The 17,767-nt window shown below is 36.4% G+C and overlaps 1 long non-coding RNA gene across 4 annotated transcripts in view; it reads left to right on the top strand.

Moving 5' to 3' along the window:
• LOC116232912 (uncharacterized) overlaps nt 1–17,767 on the top strand; it is a 266,674-nt gene that overhangs the window by 146,205 nt on the left and 102,702 nt on the right. For 3 of the 4 annotated variants that reach the window (XR_016468020.1, XR_016468019.1, XR_016468018.1), the window contains exon 4: nt 4,116–4,233. The exons of the other annotated variant lie outside the window; for it this stretch is intronic. This is a non-coding gene — a long non-coding RNA (uncharacterized LOC116232912). The remainder of the gene's footprint in view (nt 1–4,115; nt 4,234–17,767) is intronic. 4 annotated transcript variants of the gene reach the window in all.

Below are 17,767 nucleotides of genomic sequence, written 5' to 3'. Positions count from 1 at the left end.
CACCAGTAATCCATTATGTTTTGTTGCTGTGTGACAGATGGCAGCAGAGGGGCAGTCTGACACAATGCTGTGTGACATGGAAGTGTGTTTGAAGCAAAGGTATGTCACCGAATTCCTTCATGTGGAAAAAATGGCACCCACTGACATTCATTGGTGCTTGCTGAACGTTTATAGAGCAAACAGTGGATGTGAGCACAGTGAGGCAGTGGGGTGGTGTGTTTCAGCAGTAGTGACAGTGATGTAAAAGACAAGTCATGTTCCAGACTGCCATGCAGATTTTTACAAGAGCGGCATGAAAGCTCTTATTCATTGCTGGCAAAAGTGCATAGCTTGTGGTGGTGACTATGGTGAAAAATAGAGTTTTGTAGCTGAGAATTTTCTCTGTCAAAGACTGTTATAGTGCTGTTTGTATTTGCTGTTGTTTCCATGGAAATAAAGAGGAGGCATTACTTTCAGAGCAATCTATGTACCTTCTCTTCATCTCCCTTGCTTTGAAATCAATTAGATTTCAAAGGAAGGAAATGCTTACACTGAACATAGTACTATGTATGGTTGTACATTCTCTTACACTTCCTTCTGTAAAATGCCTTTCCTGCTGGCTGGCTCCTCAGCAAGCTCTTGCCTTTGTGTAATTCTTCCTAAAGAACAGACACTGAGATAGTAACAGTTTTGCTTCTTCTTGAGGATAAAGGGAGGTGGATGTAACATTCTTGAGTCTTTTCAAGAAAAAGCAATTTACAAGGTAACAGAAGATGATTTCTCTCTGAGGGACCACATTACCCCAGAGACTCCTCCTGTCTCATCTCACCGTATGTTGTGCCGACTCCTGGAGTATCTCGGCACAGGATTTCCTCCCTGTTCTCTGAGGCATTTAAGTTCAGTGTATTCTGTACTTATAAAAAAGAACATATTCTCCTTCCAAGCCATTTGTTGATGCTATTTTCCTACTCAAAAAGGATAGAAGGTTGCTAGTATGTTTTTTGTGTGTACTTAAATGTCTTTGGATATAGACTACAGCACAGTGCTATTATAATCACTAAACAAGGTATAAAGATGGTGTGCTATCAGAAAGGTTGACAGAAAAATCTTAGTAAACAGATGCATTGTTAAGGTTTCTCTAGGGCATGTTTGAGTGCTGAAGTTTGGAAAGCCATTAGCACAGCTGCACCAGCGTATGGTACAGGCTGTCTTTAAATATTTTGTTGGTAACAGTGTGAGTAATACAGCAGCAGAAATGCACCTGACCACATACGGTCATTTCTATTCTAAATTTAATTGCCTTTTAAGGAGCACTAAGGAATTCCAAATAATTCTGGTGTGCTTCATCAGCCAGCTGTGAAATACACTATTGCAGCTACATAAAAATAAAGACTTAAAAATAATAAGTATGTGTGCAGGCGGCTTGCTTTCTCACCCGAGGATGTTAAAGGCACTTACGTGTCATGGATGTAACAGAGCATTTGGAAAAGCAGACCAAATTCATACTGGGCACATGGCATGTGATTTCCTATTGAGCTCTAAAGGGAAAAATAGCATAATCAAATGCAAAAACTTTTCAGAGCTGTCAGCTAGCACAAAGCTGCTGGGAAAACAAACTGCACTATTTACAAATTGTGATATCATCAGGAGCTATTTATATAGCAAAAATAATTTACACTCCAATTACGTATTTGTAGATAGTCCAGCCAGAAATGGCCACTTGTGTCATCCATCCTGACCCCCAAACCAGAAATGAGGCTAAGGCTGGCTTTTTAATTATGAAATATATTTTCATTGGTGATGAACACTTTTTTATTATTATTATTATTACAGCATTGAAAGCATTCTGGTTTCAATAGCCAAGCACATTTCAAGAGAATTCAAAAAGAGAAAGTTATTAATATGTAAAGGGCTTTTTGGACAATTAATCTTAGGCTCATAGGAGATGCTAGATCATCACCTCTCTATCTTGCCAGAAGAGTAATTTTTTTAGAGGTTTTCCAGTCAGATTTAATTTGTGGTAAGACACTGGGTGTGTACTGCTTTACTTGGGTATTGATCTGAACTCTTTCATTCATGTGGAATTTTCTCCTTTTAGCTTCCTTCAATTATTCATAATTATGTAGATTCATAAATTAAATTAAATTGCTAGATTTTTTTTTCTCTCTCTATAACCTGCTAGATAGATCGGATAGGTAGAGATTTCTTTTTGTTTGGGTGAGCATTGAAGAGGTAACTGTCATAAGCTCTTTAATTTGAATCTACAGGACAGGATATGCTGAATTCTGAGACTTCTCTTGTAGAGAACATTTTTTTTTAAGAATTCAAACAGCTTTTCAGACTCCATGCAAATTATCAAAGATAATTGGTTGGTGAAAAAAAGCAGTACTAGGGAGCATGAGGGCACCAGGTATATCCCAATGCTTAGTAGCACCTGTAGTGAAAGGTCACTCATCTGCCTCAACGTTATTTGATCTTTTCTTGTTACAGAATTGAGATAACTGTTAAAGATTAGACTAAGCAGTGTATTTATCTGTTTGTTCAAGTCACACATTCAACAGTGACAGTAAAGCATTTTACTAGAGTCTCTGAACAGAATTTCAGTTTGTACTGTCTGTACATCTTGCACGAATAACAGGTAAAAGCAATTAAATGTACTGTGGGAGAGATTAAATGATTTTCTCACACACACCAAAAGAATATTCTTGTCACAAGAACAGTGATGATGTTAGCCATGTTTGCAAAGCCTGAAAAAATGTAGTATTTAAAAAACATAACAAGATAATTAAAAAGATATTCTGGACTTTAAAAAAAATTCTATGTTAGTGAAAAGAATTCCCTCCTATATTATTTAAAATCATTTTCTGTAGCCATATATACAGCACTGAGAGCTGCCTGATGACAGTTACCACCACTTCATTTCACTGAATAAAGTTGTGAATTGAACACAAAGCTGCTAGTTTGTCTTGCTAATCTGTGTGGAAATCACTGGCTGCTATGAAAAGGAAATAAAACAAGCAAAAGGAAGCAAACAACAACAACAAAACAAAACCAACAACTAACAACGAAAAAAGCCCTTAGGACGAAATTATTCATGTATTTTCTGTTAGTGAAATCTTCAGTCACCATTTGTATATATTTATTCCAATGCTGGAACAAAGAGAAAAGTACATTAAAGAGACATATGCATGTTAGAGTGTGCAACTCATTAAGAATGTCATATACGCTATGTGTAATGAGTACATCACATACAACAGTATATCATCAAGGGTAATGTGTTAGAATTCCAGAATAAGACAGAAGCTTTGTCAGCCTCTAAATGCTGGATGAGAAAAATTGAAGTCTTCTGGGATGGTTGAATTTTGCAGGTGATTCAGACAGCAGAGATTTGGTATGGAAGCAGTAATGCTATCTCAGAGTGAAAAGAAATTTAGTAGTACACAATATCTTACTTTTCAAAGTGTTTTTCACACTGAATTATCATGAAGACCAAATGGAAAGGTTTCTGAAGTAATCTGGTCTATTCTCTGTCATTGCTGAATTGTTTCTTTTGACGTATCAGGTTTTCACTGTTACATGTCTTAGCAAATGCCACTTTTGCTAAAGAAACGAACAGAGCCCAAATAATATGAAGATTGTCCAGGGCTCAACTAAACACTATGAGCTCTTTGGTCAACAGAATTTGTTGCAAAATCCTCCCTACTTTTCCTCTCATTTCCATTCTCATGACTCTCAAAAAATCTTCTGTCATATATCATCATTTAGAAACTCTCCAGTCCATGGCTTTGATAATAATTCTATGAGTGTCTTGACCTAATATGATCTGCAAATGACCAAATTATTTCTGCAGAAAAATACCACTGCAACCTTATTTGTAGTATTCTGTACCCATCACTTTACATTTTCACTGAATCCCACAGTTAGAGTGGGTAAATGTAATTTCACTGTTTCCTAAGAATACACTGAGATGGAAACCCAGTATGGTGCTAATGAAGTTAACGGACTTGCTTTATAAGCCCCCTAGAGTGCTCTACATTTTACTTGTTGCTAACAACAACCTTTTTAATCACAGTCACATCTGTTAGAAGAGTGAATTGTGAGCTATCATTCCTGAAACCTTTCACTGTATTCCACAGAGACACAGCTGTTCTGCATCTTCATCCCAGATTGTTACTCAAAGCTGAGCACCACCTGGTTGAGAGCATCCATCTCAGGCCACTGTCTTCTCTATGATACATAACACAGCACACCATGGTAAGACAGGCATTTAAGTTCCTTTTAAGAAAAAAAAAAAAAAAAAAAAAGTGAAAATGTCTAGATTTTTAGAGAGTCCTCAAGGAAGAGAAGAATAATGTTTTCTAGCATTATTGTATTAAGATGCATTATAGATCTGTTTCACATTAGTTGACAATACCCGAGTACCTAAAACAGTTTAAATATCAGGATTTCAGAATGATCCTACATTAAAATAGTGTGATGGTCCTCCCCTACAGCTCTAGGAGTATAGTTTAGATAGTAGCAGGATTTCAAAAATGTTCCTAAAATCTCTCAAAATGTGTCTTTATACAGAAATCTCTGTCAATTATTTTTGTTTCCTTTGGAAGTTTTGTGCTGAGTGATACATTATTTTGGTTGGGGAAACCGCATAGTAATTGTTGCCTTTTCGGTCTAATCATCTGCAAGACTGCTGGGCAGAGGTGACAGCCCCGTTTTCAGGTCCAAAGGGCTCACATGCGGCACCAGCAGGTGGGGCTTCCAGGAAGCTCCTGATGTGTAGCAGTTATGGAGACATTGTCCAAAGTGTGAGGGGTAGGGAAGGTGTTTGTTACAGTTTGCAGTGTTAGTTACGAAGTCCATCTTATTACTACTGCATTTTTTCTTTTGTTTGATTGGTTTTTGTTTTGTTTCTTTGGTTGTTTCATTTAGGCACATTTTGGCTTTTCTCATAAAAAATGGAAAATAGTTATGTGATTACTTTTGCTCTGACAATCATGTATTCCTTTACTGTGAGAAGGAGGGTGTATTTTCTGTTCTTCATAGACAGCAATAATGTCTCGTTACAGCAGTAAGAGCCAATGTTTTATGTTTGAAGTATTTCTGTTATAATTAATTCTACACTGAAAGATTAGAAAGATAGTGGAAAATGGTGTCTATTTTTTTCCAGTTGAAACTAAGGAGGGAATATAGATGGACAGAATGTAATTAAAGAGGCTGGAATTTGGCCAAGACTGGCATTGTTTTTGCTCTCACAAAAATACCATGGGATCCTTAATGGTCCTGTGTGGCTGCAGTTGTGTCTTTCTTCTGAAAGATGGATGCTGGTGATCCTCTGCTGCTTCTTGAATGCGCTCCCTAATGCCTGCCTGGCTGAGAGCAGAGAATAAGAGCAGGATGAAGAGATTCATTAAAGAGTAAAAGATCAAACTGAATAAATGGTGAAACTGAGGACCCCTGCCTTCTCTAGGAAGTGCCTCGTTGCTGCCTTGAGGATGTGGTGGTCTGCTCCACAACTCATTGAAATCAATGAAAAGAATCTAATTGATTTCAAAGGATTTTGGCTCAAGCCCTGAGTTCCATTTTATCTTGCTCTTTGTTCTCTGGAAAGGATTAAAGTTACCAGGAAGTCTTGTATCTGAATACGTCTTCCCAAAGCATAAAATGAAATTGGCTCTATCTATTCAAAGAGATTTCTGTACGAGCTGCTTCTCAAGGTCAGGAGAAAGGCATCTAGGCAGGTTCCTGGCCTGGAGCACAGAACCACTTGGTTGTGGAAAGAATCAGCTCTGTACACATGACAGTACAGAATCAGTTGACATATATATATTTGTAGGGTTTTGCTTTGCAGTCTGAGCTTACAGGATCTGTGTGCCAAAGATGGACCTTGAGTTTTACCTCATTTTTCTGTCGATATTTGTGAAGAGTTAGTGGATCAGAGCAGATAAACCTTGCACACATGGTATTGCTGTGAGATGCTGTGCTATAGCAGCGGTTCATTGGTGTATTTTTCAACCAGCTCTCATACTTTCACCTTCTCTTTTAGATGAGCTTAAAGCACTTTTACCTATAGGTGATCAAAATGCTTTCTGTTACTGTTGAAGCTACCTGGTAATTTCCATTATATGCAGTGTTTCCAGACAAACGACTACTTAAAAAATTAGGTTGTCCAAGCAATCCTTTTAAAATTTTTTAAAAATCTGAAACATACTTGTGTTTTCCTTGGAATATTAGAATACTAATGGCTTGATTTCAAATATGGCTACATTACAAATTAATGTGCTTATTAGATATTTGTGAGACTATCTTGCAGAAAAAGGGACATACTATACTGATGTGAGAATACCAGCATCTGTATAAGATTTGCACCTCTGATGAGGTGCACAGCAAACAGAGGGAAACCCCAAGTATCTATCTCAATAGTGCTAAATGTTACAGATATCTCATACACACACACGCACATGCACAAAGCTATATTTGAGTATCACAGATGACCTCAACCATATGCAGAGTGCATCATTGTAAATATGTAGGTAGTCAACTTTACACAGGCAATGCTATAAACAATGCTAAAGCTACATTTGTATGTTCTGAAATCGTGTAGAAAGTTGTCTATCATAATCCTCCTACTTTTTTTTCTTTCCCTAGAAAACCAAGTAAAAAATCAAATATTATATCTTATCTTATGCTCCAGTGTCTTTTAAGTGAATCATTCCTTTATTTAATGTGCTTTCTCTTTCATTAACAGGGGAATCAGTTAACAGCATATGACTTAGAAGAGCCCTCTTTTATGTAAAAATTCTTTTGAGAATCTAACAATCTAGGGTTTTTGCTTTTGCCTTTGCTTGTGTGCAGTTTTTCTCTTGTTTTGGTATTTTAGTGACTGTAAAGTAATGACCCTTGAAGTTATAGTGTCAGGCTGGTAATGAACTGACATCCAGAGGAAAAAAAACATAAACCTTCTCTTTCATTCTCCCATTCTGTTTTGTTGGTTTTTTTTTTGTTTTGTTTTTGCTTTTTTGTTTGTTTGTTTATTTGTTTGTTTTCATTCCTTGTAATTAGACTTGCCACCATCAGGGACAGTCTTATTTATTAACAGCATCTTGCTGAGACACAGAAATGGCTAAGCAAAAAACATCCCCCTCAGTACCAATCTGGAAGGACAATGGAAACCAGCAGTCACACAATCCTTTTTTTCTTCCTGTGTTAACCTTTCTCTATGAACCATCGCCTTTAGTGTGTGTGTACACTACTTTTTTTTTTTTTCTCTACTTTTCTATTATTTTCCTGATTTCTCCCAAGTAGTTGTGAAATTTGAACACAGACTTGCCATGTAAGATTTGGTGTCAAAGAGCTGTGGGCCTAAACATTGCTGTTCTGCAAAAAGATATAAAATATGAATCCAAGACAGCCAAACTTCTGCCCCAAATTTTCAGCTATCGTGCCATTTTGGTGTGAGCAGTGACATCAGTAAGAAGCTTGAAAAGAAAGTGTTGATGTTATTCATGCTTCTGCTGGAGTTGCAATGATATTGCTACTTCTCCAAGAAATTTATTTTTCTTGAACACTGTATACTTTTTCTGCAATAAAATGTGTTGAAATGTTTTTTTTCAAGGTAAAAGGGACCAATATGTGATTATTACTGCAAAATTATCCTCGTTTTACCAAAATATCTTGGGCCTATCAGTGAAGCTATAGTTAAGTAGCTTGGCTTCTCCTTTGTCCTTTGTTTCCCAAACCCCAGTGATCCACTATTTGATCTAAAGGAGAATCTCTGTTAGCAAGCTGTAGTAGTAAGTCACAGATTTGATGATATTGGTAAAGACACTGACCAACCTTAAACAAGTCAGAAATTGTTTACTCCATTTGCAGTTTTAGCACACTAATCTTAGTGAACATGAAAAGAATCACATTCCCTCACATCTCTTACACCTGCAAGTTATGCATGATCAGTATCAAGACCAATATTATTGTCTAGTATCACACAGACTTGCCAAAAGCTAGTAAGTTAGGCCTTTATTAAGGCATAGTGCTGTCCTCATGCCTATTGGGCATTGCAAGTAAAGCAAGCTGTCAATCTGATGTGTTTACAGATAGATGGGTCAGGAGTAGAAGCAATTATTTTAAATGTGACCTGACCAGAGTGAGGCTGGAGAGATTTTGCACATTTACAAATGACCATCTTCATCAGACATCCAGCCAAAGATATATTACCAAGCCAGTTGCCTGAAAGCCTTTTGTGGTAGCTCAAAGAATTACAGCTGATGTTATTTAGACCTTTCCTCACCAGTGCATGGAGCTTTCATGGTTTCTAGAAAGCTCATATACCCTTCCTTGCCAAAACCCAAAAAGTATATATACCCTATGGGCCTCGTGTATTGTTATTCTGTTCATAGGAGGTCTAACAATACAGAAAGAACAAGTGTAGACATTATATATATACTTTTGAACTGAAACCTTTTATCTTTTTTCCCAAATATTTCTCATAAGAATACTATCAGGTTACTCTATCACCTTTTCCAGTATTGTTTTTTCTTTCTAATAAACCATTTCTCTGTGTAAGCCATTATCTAAAACAAAGTTTACACTTCTGATTTGCACACAGGGATGCTATTTAATGTCTCATATTCTTCATGACCGGCACTTCACTTTATCTCATTTTAGAATAATGATAAAAAGAGCTTTGGTCCCCTGCTGTTCTCTATGCCCTTCTCTGAGCTTGCTTTCCTCTGCCTTAAAAAAAAAAAACAGACTCCAAAACTGTGTTTGAAACAAAGCGTACTCACTTCTTGGATCTACCAGAATTGTCCTCATTTATGGATAAAGTAAGTGTGCAAAAGTGTCTGTATTCCACTTACACACAGGCTGTGTATGGCCAGGATATACTTTGGTTTTGTATACAATTTAGACTAAACTTGGAGCTCTTTGGTGAAAGGCACAGCTATGGAGTCCTGAAAGAAGATCTTAAACACCTGCTCTGGCCATATCCCTGCAGATCTGTCCTAGGCCAGTTCTCCTATCCTAAGGTAGAATTTCAGTAGGTTATCTTTACTGGAAGTTAAAATAGGATGATTTAAACCACTTCCTGCCTTATAGCACCACTGGAGTGCTATAGAGACTATATAGTAGTGTAGGAGGGGGAGGGGAAGTAGGCTAGTTCATCCTTATGATCTGCTTTTACCCTTATAATTTATAGACCTATTATTTTCAGTTTATTAAGACATGATTAATTTTTCTTCTGAAGAGATTAGATATTTTGTCACTTTATTTTTGCCCAAATTTACATGAAACATTTAGAGGGTAATATGACACTTTCTAGAGATTTTAGGTATGGGTTCTTTGGTGCAAGAGTGTGCAACCACTGATCATATATCAAAGTCTGACTCTGATCACCTTGTGCATCATAGGGCAACATGCACATTTATTGGTCCTTAGTGTTTTCAGGTACCTGGGCTTTGAATATAGAACAGAATTATGTCTGCTTCCCTCCTTCTGAAGTGATATTTTTAAATTATGAACTACATAACGTCTCCCAGACACTGAGATCATGGTAGCTTGAGATGTGATGGCAAAAGACATTCTCAGGCAATGCTACTATATATACGCACCAGTCACTCATGGTTTTGTGTTTCTTTTTGCATCTCAGAAACAGTGATGACATGGCTTGAGTAGCTTTCATGACATTTTACCTTTATTTTTCTTTTCTTCCACCGCAATCCTTCTGAGGAAAAAAAAGAGGAGGAGGAAACACTAGCACAAAGAAAGAGGAAAGAAGCAGAAAAAGCTTATTTGCTAATTAATCTTCAGCAAACGATAGTCTCATTTATAGTTTCAATAGTCTCTCTCAGAGAAAGCTGAAAGTGGTCTGCTTTGGTAATGGCACATTCCTACAGGCTCACACTAGGAAATCACTGTTAGTCTGTATCCTTCTGCTGAAAAAACTCCTGAAACGAAGCTTTTCTTTAATTTCCCAGCCTCCCTCATGTACTGTAACAAATCTGTGGGCTCTTCTGGGCAGTTCTGGGAATTGATACGCGTTGAGCAAGGATAATTTAGAAGGTTTGAAGAGGCAATGGACAACAGCTAAATAACTAGATAATTTCTAAAGGAATATGGAGTCTATGTCCTCTAAGGTATTTCCATTTGTTTGTCGTAGCAAGTGGTGGTACTTTTTAGCTTGAGTAAGTAAAGTAGGGGTTTTTTTGAGAGAGAACATGGAAAATGTCATTGTTGTGGCGAGTATAACATTAAGAAATATTAATGGCCTATTTCTGTTCCTAATGATGTTGATGTACATAGTCCCTATCATTTTGTTTTTCAAATGTCTTGCTTGGGCCAAATGACTCTACTATGTACCTCTAATGCAGATAAATTTAGTTCAAGATCTAATTTGTTAGTGCTGAGCCCTGCCTAAATATCTAAAGTATATGTCTGAGGTGTTATAATCTACTTTTTGGTATTTGAAAATTCTGCACCAAAATAATACTTATTTTCTATGTGATCAGAGTATTCTTATGGCTAATATATAGGTATTTTCTATGCAGGAATGCTTTGGGATCTTTTGTAGATAACACTGTCTTGGCTTGTAACCCACTTCCCTTCTCCTAATATTTTAGAACTCATCTTACTCAGGGGATTGCATTCTAAGCTATCAATACTGAACTGAGTGTCTTCAGAAAAAAGTACTTTCATAGGAATGAAGAAAACATTTTAAAACATGCTATTTTTACATCAAATACATTTGTTGGCCAATCTTTCCTATGGTGGCTTTTATAATTGAGGAATTCCAGCTCTGACTTTGAAATAGTGTTCAGGAAAGTAGAACTCAAAAGGTGCTAGGTGTTGTTTAGAGATCACAGAAGTTGACCTGGAAACATGACTTTTGGATTGTGTTCTTGTTCCATCAGTTTTCAGACTCTTTGGACTTGGTCTGTAAGCTTGTAAAACAAATTCTTCTTACCTACACAGTTCTTAGAAAACTTGGTGAACACAGTTTTAATGCATTATTTATCTATATTTTGCTAGCAGTGATAACTCAGCAGCAGGAGAAACAGTTAAAATTATTACATTTATTTTGTTTGGTTGTCTTTTTTACTATACGTTTTTTTCAGAATTTAATTGCTTACTCCCTTTTCCCAGTCTAGATCCAATCTCCGTACCTCCTTGCAACTAAAACTCTGTCTTCCTCTCTTTTGAGCCACTCACTCACTTTATGAATTTCCCCTTAAGCCCTTCCTTTTCTATTTAGCTTGTGATTGTCTTCCTTTGAAAAGCATTTTGTGCTATTGTGTGTTAACTTAAATTGTGTTCTACATAAAAAGTACAGGATAAAATAAAGGGGAGGGTGGGAGATGATGCATTAGTGTGTGGGCTGAAAGATGGAACAAAAGGTTGTTTTTTAATTCATGCTGAAAATAGAAAATAACATACTTGCTTCACTTCTGTGCACGTCAACAAAACTGTGACTTTACATGCAGAATAAAAAATATGAAAACTCTCTTTAAAACTACTGTAATAAGTTAAGAATCTAAGCATGTCATTTACTGATAAAGATAATCCTAGAATTCTTTTTAAACACTTGTTATAGTGTTGGACAATGTGAGCAGAAGATAATAATTTGCATTAAGAAAAACTCGTGTAAATATGTCTTCTGAAGTGCAGTGTGCAGCTCCAGCAGGATATTGCTTAGAGAGACTTTGTTTAAAACATTTATTGGAGGCATATATTACGGTATATCATTTACTGGCTGGAAGCCATACAATATGTCTTAACAACAAAAAAAAAAAGTAAAAAAAAAAAAAAAAAAATTACCTTGTAATATGAACCCCTCCAAGGCATAATTATATAATAAAGTTCTTATTGGGAAAACTGGAAGAGGGCCAAGCCTTGTCCAAATATAGTGAATGTCAGAGCCAAATTTATTATCCTTAGCTATTAACAGGAGAAGGCAGGTTTTGTTTACCAAGCCTAATTCTCTCCTAATTACAGCCACTATAAAATAATTACTATCCATGGGATAACAACACAAGACAGAGTGACTAACAGAAGAAACTGCAGGGGTTAGAAAACAGAGTGCAATTCTGTGTCATTTTGAACAGCTTGTGTACCGCCATGAACAAATTAACGGACTTCATTAAGGAATTATGTTTTAAGAGTGGCTTTGCAGTGAAGCAGTAAAGCAATTAATGCATCCTATTTGGTCCTACATCTGAGTTCTAGTGCAATTTTAGACAGCAACTTATTTTTTTTTTGATGCATCAGGTATAATAGAATGAAGCCACATTACTGAACGACATCAGTAATGAGTGTATGTAAAACGCTTTATTTTGGTCAAATGATACCCAATCTCCACTGACTCAAAATGTTTTACTGAGTGCATTTGTACTAAACCTAATCTTAATTGCATAAAAAACAAAGAGCCCAAACTATGCTGTAAAATAATTTGCATATTCATATTATCTTTTGGAGAACAATTTGCAGTTATATATATATGATATATATATAATATACATTTGTGTTTGAGCAAGGGATATAGACTTTGGCAAAACTGTCAGTATTTTATTGCTGCTTTCTGTACAAATCAGAATAGCATATTTCTCAGCTGAAATCCAATACTTCATTACATTCGCAGTGTTTCCATTCTCACTTTGCCTAGCCTCTTCCATCTTGTCATACAACCCCAGAGGTGCACAACGTACCTAGGGCTAGCTTTTTTGCACAATTAAAGTGTATGTATCAAAATCAGCCTGTACACAACATATTCACAGTGTAAAAGGTTAGAGTTCAAGCTGTCTTCTCTCTGTAGAGGACGCTTCACCCTATAGCAGGGCAAACTCCCCTATTTTAGTGACTTAGTGGGAACTGGCAAACTCAACACACTTGGGAGTCTGTTTTAGATACTAGTTTTAATAGGCTTCCAGATGGTTGCATGAAAGCAAAAGGATTATTATAGTAGCCCCCAGCCGTGCCATTATAGATAAAGGTATATTCGTGTTTCCTTTACAAACCCCCTTTTTTTTAGGGTTTTATCACTCCATTCTAAAAATTCTCTTAGCATCGGAAGTCAATATAAAGTTCTCAGCCCACGCAATATGTTTCATTTTAAAAACTATGTATGTCACTATAGTCTCTGTTTATCCTATATACATACCAGTGATTTAGGTTATTTTCAAAGGATACTTTCTGTCACAATTAAAAAAAAAAAAGCTGTTAATCATGAAAGCAAATCTTAAGCATGCAGACTGTGAGTTGGTGTGAATCAGCTCTCTTGAGTATTTTGAGATCAGCCAAGTGACTCATATCCACTGAGCATCCTCTCCTCCTGGTATTGACCTGATAGTAAGTACAAGAGCAAGAGTGGAAATTTAAGCTAAGCATGAAACTAAAGTGACAGGAATGTTGTTGGGCACTTAAGGTGAACGTTGTCATTCACAGTGTGCCCTTGTGGCCAAGAAGGCCAATGGTATCCTAGGATGCATTGAAATGATCATGGCCAGCAGGTCAAGGGAGGCATTCCTTCCTCTCTGCTCTGTCCTGGAGAAGTCACTTCTGGAGTACTGTGTCCATTTCTGGGCTCCTCAGATCAAGAAAGATAGGGAACTTCTAGAGAGAGCCCAGCAGAGGTCTACAAAGATAGGAGCCTGGTGTATCGCCCTTATGAAGAAAGGCTGGTATTGGAAGAGAGATCTGGTACTGTTCAGTATGGAGAAGTCTGATTTATACACTATTTATAAAAATCTGAAGAATGAATGTCAAGAGAATGGGGCCACACTCCTTTGAGTGGTGCCCAGTAACAGAACAATGGACAATGGGCACAAACTGTAACATAAGAAGTTCTGTCTGAACATGATAAAGAACTTTGAGGGTGACAGGGCACTGGAACAAGCTGCCCAGTAAGTCTCTGGAGAAATTCAAAGCCCATCTGGATGCTTTCCTTTGCAACGTTCTGTAGAGAACTTGCTATAGCAGGGGGGTTGGACTCAATGATCTCCAGAAGTCCCTTCCAGCTCCTGTGATCCTGTGACTCTGAGATCATGGTAGCATCCAAGATAACTGGGACTCACTAAACGACAATCATCTTTTACACACATCTGCAAAATTGGAACAGTCAGAAGACTGTGTTCTGGATCAAATCCCTGCCAGTTAATAGATTGGTAATAGAGATGGGATGCTCTTGAAGCTCTATCAAAGCTGCTTTAATAGTTGCATTTGCATGTTTCTGTGGTGCTGCCTTCATTTTGAAGGGCTCTAACATCAGTGGAGTTAAATTATCAGGGAAGTTTTTTTTGCACATTTCAAGCAAAACCTCAAAATTTAATTTGTTAAAACAGGTCCACAGAAAATTCCTTTTAAACAACAAAGGAAAATGTTGCAAAATGCTGCAGTCAAGTTCTTTCTTTACATGACCATAAAACCCAACTATTTTTTTTCTTTCTTTCTTTCTTAATGACTTAACCAAATAATTTTTCATACTTTGCCAAATTCTATGCAATTTTACGTAGAGGATATAAGAAAGGTAGACAGTAAAGCTAAATAAATATTAAAGAAGCTCACAGATAGAGAATCACCAACTCACTTTTTTACCTGGACTTCACACTGATTTTCTGATTCCGAAACAGAAAGTGACTAATTATAACTTGATTTTTCTCCACAGATCATATCCTTTCAGGTTATGCTTCAAAGTCCTCAGCACAAAGACCAGCCCTATATATTGGCATTGTAGCACAGGAAATGCTATTGTTAAATATTGCGTTAATAAGACTACATATTTATGAAGCCAAAATATGGATTGATATGATCTATCATAATAGCTCTGGCATGTCAATGTCTGCGTACGAACTGCTCCATTTCAGGATGATACTGTGTCAATCATAGCTCTTGAGGAGTTGTCCAGAATCTCTGCTAAGTTTCAGTCATTTATCTTTGATTTCATTAAAAATGAAAGGCTAACATAGCAGCATATTAAATTATGCTTATAAGAAATACGAAGAGAAAATAGGATGTTGAGCACAGAAGCAATTTCTATTTTGTGTGTTCCTGGTGAGCTAATACCTTTACTTGTCTGCAAAACATTAGTGTACTTTAAAAACATATTGGGGTTCTTTTGACTATCCTGCAAAGTATTTCATTTGCACTTCATTCTATCACATAAAATTAAAAGCTCTACAGAGACATACAGCTTAAATATTATAATAAAATACAACACTTACAAATGAAATTATAACTAATTTGACTTTAGATACGTGTCCCATATCTTCTTAATGGTTTCCTGAAGACCTCTGAGTTGGTAAGTAATGCATTTGAATGGGATACATGTCTTCAAATATTGCAGAAAATTCAAGTGTGAGATGTCACGTACTGTAGCAAATTTGCTACAATACCCAGGCACAAAAGGGTGAGTTAAGGATGGACTGTCAGCATGAAGGTCATGACCTGCAATGGAAGTAATGTACAGATCTAGAGCGCTAATGAGGGAAACAATGACTTCCACAATAATGATGCGCAATGCTGTATAACATCCCATGTATTCCTGTATAGCCTGTAAATGTCACAGGCCTCAGCTAGAAATCAAAATTTCCTTGCTTTTGATGGCTTGTCTTCAGATGTTTGGTGTGTTTTGTAGCTAAAGCTATTGCTATATTTTATGTATAAGCCATTCCAGGAAGCTATCATTGCACTGATGCAACGTCATGAGCATTACTCAGACAGTGAAGTTCTCATTGGTTTTGCATAATTTTCAGAGGCCAAAAAACCAATTCTCGTTCTAGAGTTCTAATTCTAGGAACTACATTAAGTTTATTTTATTTGTGCTCTGATAAAATTTTTTAATGTGGAATTATATAAAAATTATATAAAAAAATAAGTAGGAATTATGTTCATTATTATTTGAACTAAATACCTAAGTGTTTATATTCTCAATGTTATATTGATTTGGGGCTATTCTGTTACTAAAAACGTACTTCTGTCCAATCCTCTGTCTTGTAAAATATGAATATCTGAAGTAGAGATTTAAAGAAACTTTAGTTTCCAGTCTACTTAAATTACTTTTGATTGCAGACAGTTCAATGATTTGATATTTTGCAAACACAAGAACATTATTTTTCCAATTCCTGTGTTTGTTTTGCTGTACACTGGAGCAGAACTTGTAAGCTCTGTACTGAGAAATGCTGGCATTCATTGTGAACTATGTCTATCCTTGTAGTGTCAGAAGAGACGTTTCAGAAAGTGCTCTACTTTTGTGAGGAAATTTCACTTCCAATTGTTGCTTACAAACTAAGATGAAAAGACTTCTATCTAAAAAGCCTTGGCAGGTACCAATATAACCAAGAATAATCCCAGATGTCCAGCAAATTTCTCAAGATTCAAGCTGTAATCGATGTATCCCTATGATTTATTTAAAAATGCATAAAATCAGAAACATGCAAAAGATTTGCCAAATCCATGAGTAAACATCTACTTTGCAATCATTTTGAGAGCTAAAACCTACAAAGAAGCAAGAACCATTGTGGCAGAATATAATTGACAGTCTGTTAAGGGATACTGAAAAACGGTCTGGAAATAGAAAAGGAACTAACTTTCAGCTTTATCAAGTGTGATGCTTCAAGGTCAGAATGAAATTCAGTGATGGGCAGCACAAAGATGCTTGCACGGCAGGTGCCCTGGTCAATCTATAAACTCAGAGGCCATCAGTCTCTGCTTATGCCAGCCTGCATTTTAATCAGAAGGAAAAATATGTGGCACAGTTAAGCATGCTTAGTAGTTTCCAATCAAGAAAGTCTCACAACATGAATAGAAAAATGCTTGAAAGGAGTTTTAAGGCACAATAGAAATATATGAAGCCTTGAGTACACAAATATTGTCAGAGAAAAGTTAGTTTAATTGATTCATATCTCAGATTAAGTATTCCCTTCCTAATTTGCCTACAAAAATGTAAATTGATCCTCATAAGAAACACAGACCTTCACTTTTTTTTTTTTTTTTTTTTTTTTTTTTTAATCTTGTCTTGCACTGATTCACAGGGTGGTGTGATAACTGAAAAGGCATTGTAAATGACAAGAAGTGTATGCTGTGTTTGTGAACTTTTCCCCCTCTTAATTTGTTTGCTCAGAACCATGTGTCTTTGCCTGGAAAGATCTGACTAGATTTGTATAAGGAAATATACTAAATACAGTCTGATTTGAGGAATTTGAGGCCGAATTATAAGCACAACACTGACAGAAAAGTAGGTGTAGGAGGAGTTGGAGAAATAAAGTGGTTCAGAATTAGAGAAATTTTTGAGTTTGGAGTTTTTAGCTTTTTTTTTTTTTTTTTTCTCAGCAGAAGAAATATTTCGGGTCCAATATTCTTCATTGACTTTTATATAGAGAAATAACAAGAAAAAAGTAGTTCAGTTGAATATCTTTTTGGTTGTGATCAAATCCAAATTTGAATCCAGAGAAATACAAATGTAGCAGTGAGAATTATGTTAGACAGAATGATGTTATCTTGCTCAGCTGATTCTTTTCCCCGGAGCACATTCTCCTGTATGATCTCCACAGAAGATGGAGTTTCTCCAGCTGTTGCAATATTCCTTCCTTCCTATCATCTTTTCCATCTTCCTCCTTTACCTTTCTCCTGACTTTCGGACATCAGATTTTTGTGGTAATGGCTATTCCTCGTGTACTAAAAAAATATATAGAAATGTGCAATTTGTAACTGAATGTGAAGACTGAAGTGTCCCCAGATATCCCACAGATTACCTTACTTGTTATCCTGGATGTGCCTGGTCTTTGAATGGAAATGCAGTAAATTCAGG

Source organism: Phasianus colchicus, chromosome 7 (genome assembly GCF_987193195.1).
Source record: "Phasianus colchicus chromosome 7, bPhaCol1.hap1.1, whole genome shotgun sequence".
Lineage (NCBI taxonomy): Eukaryota > Metazoa > Chordata > Aves > Galliformes > Phasianidae > Phasianus > Phasianus colchicus.
This window is presented reverse-complemented; position numbering and strand designations above follow the sequence as displayed.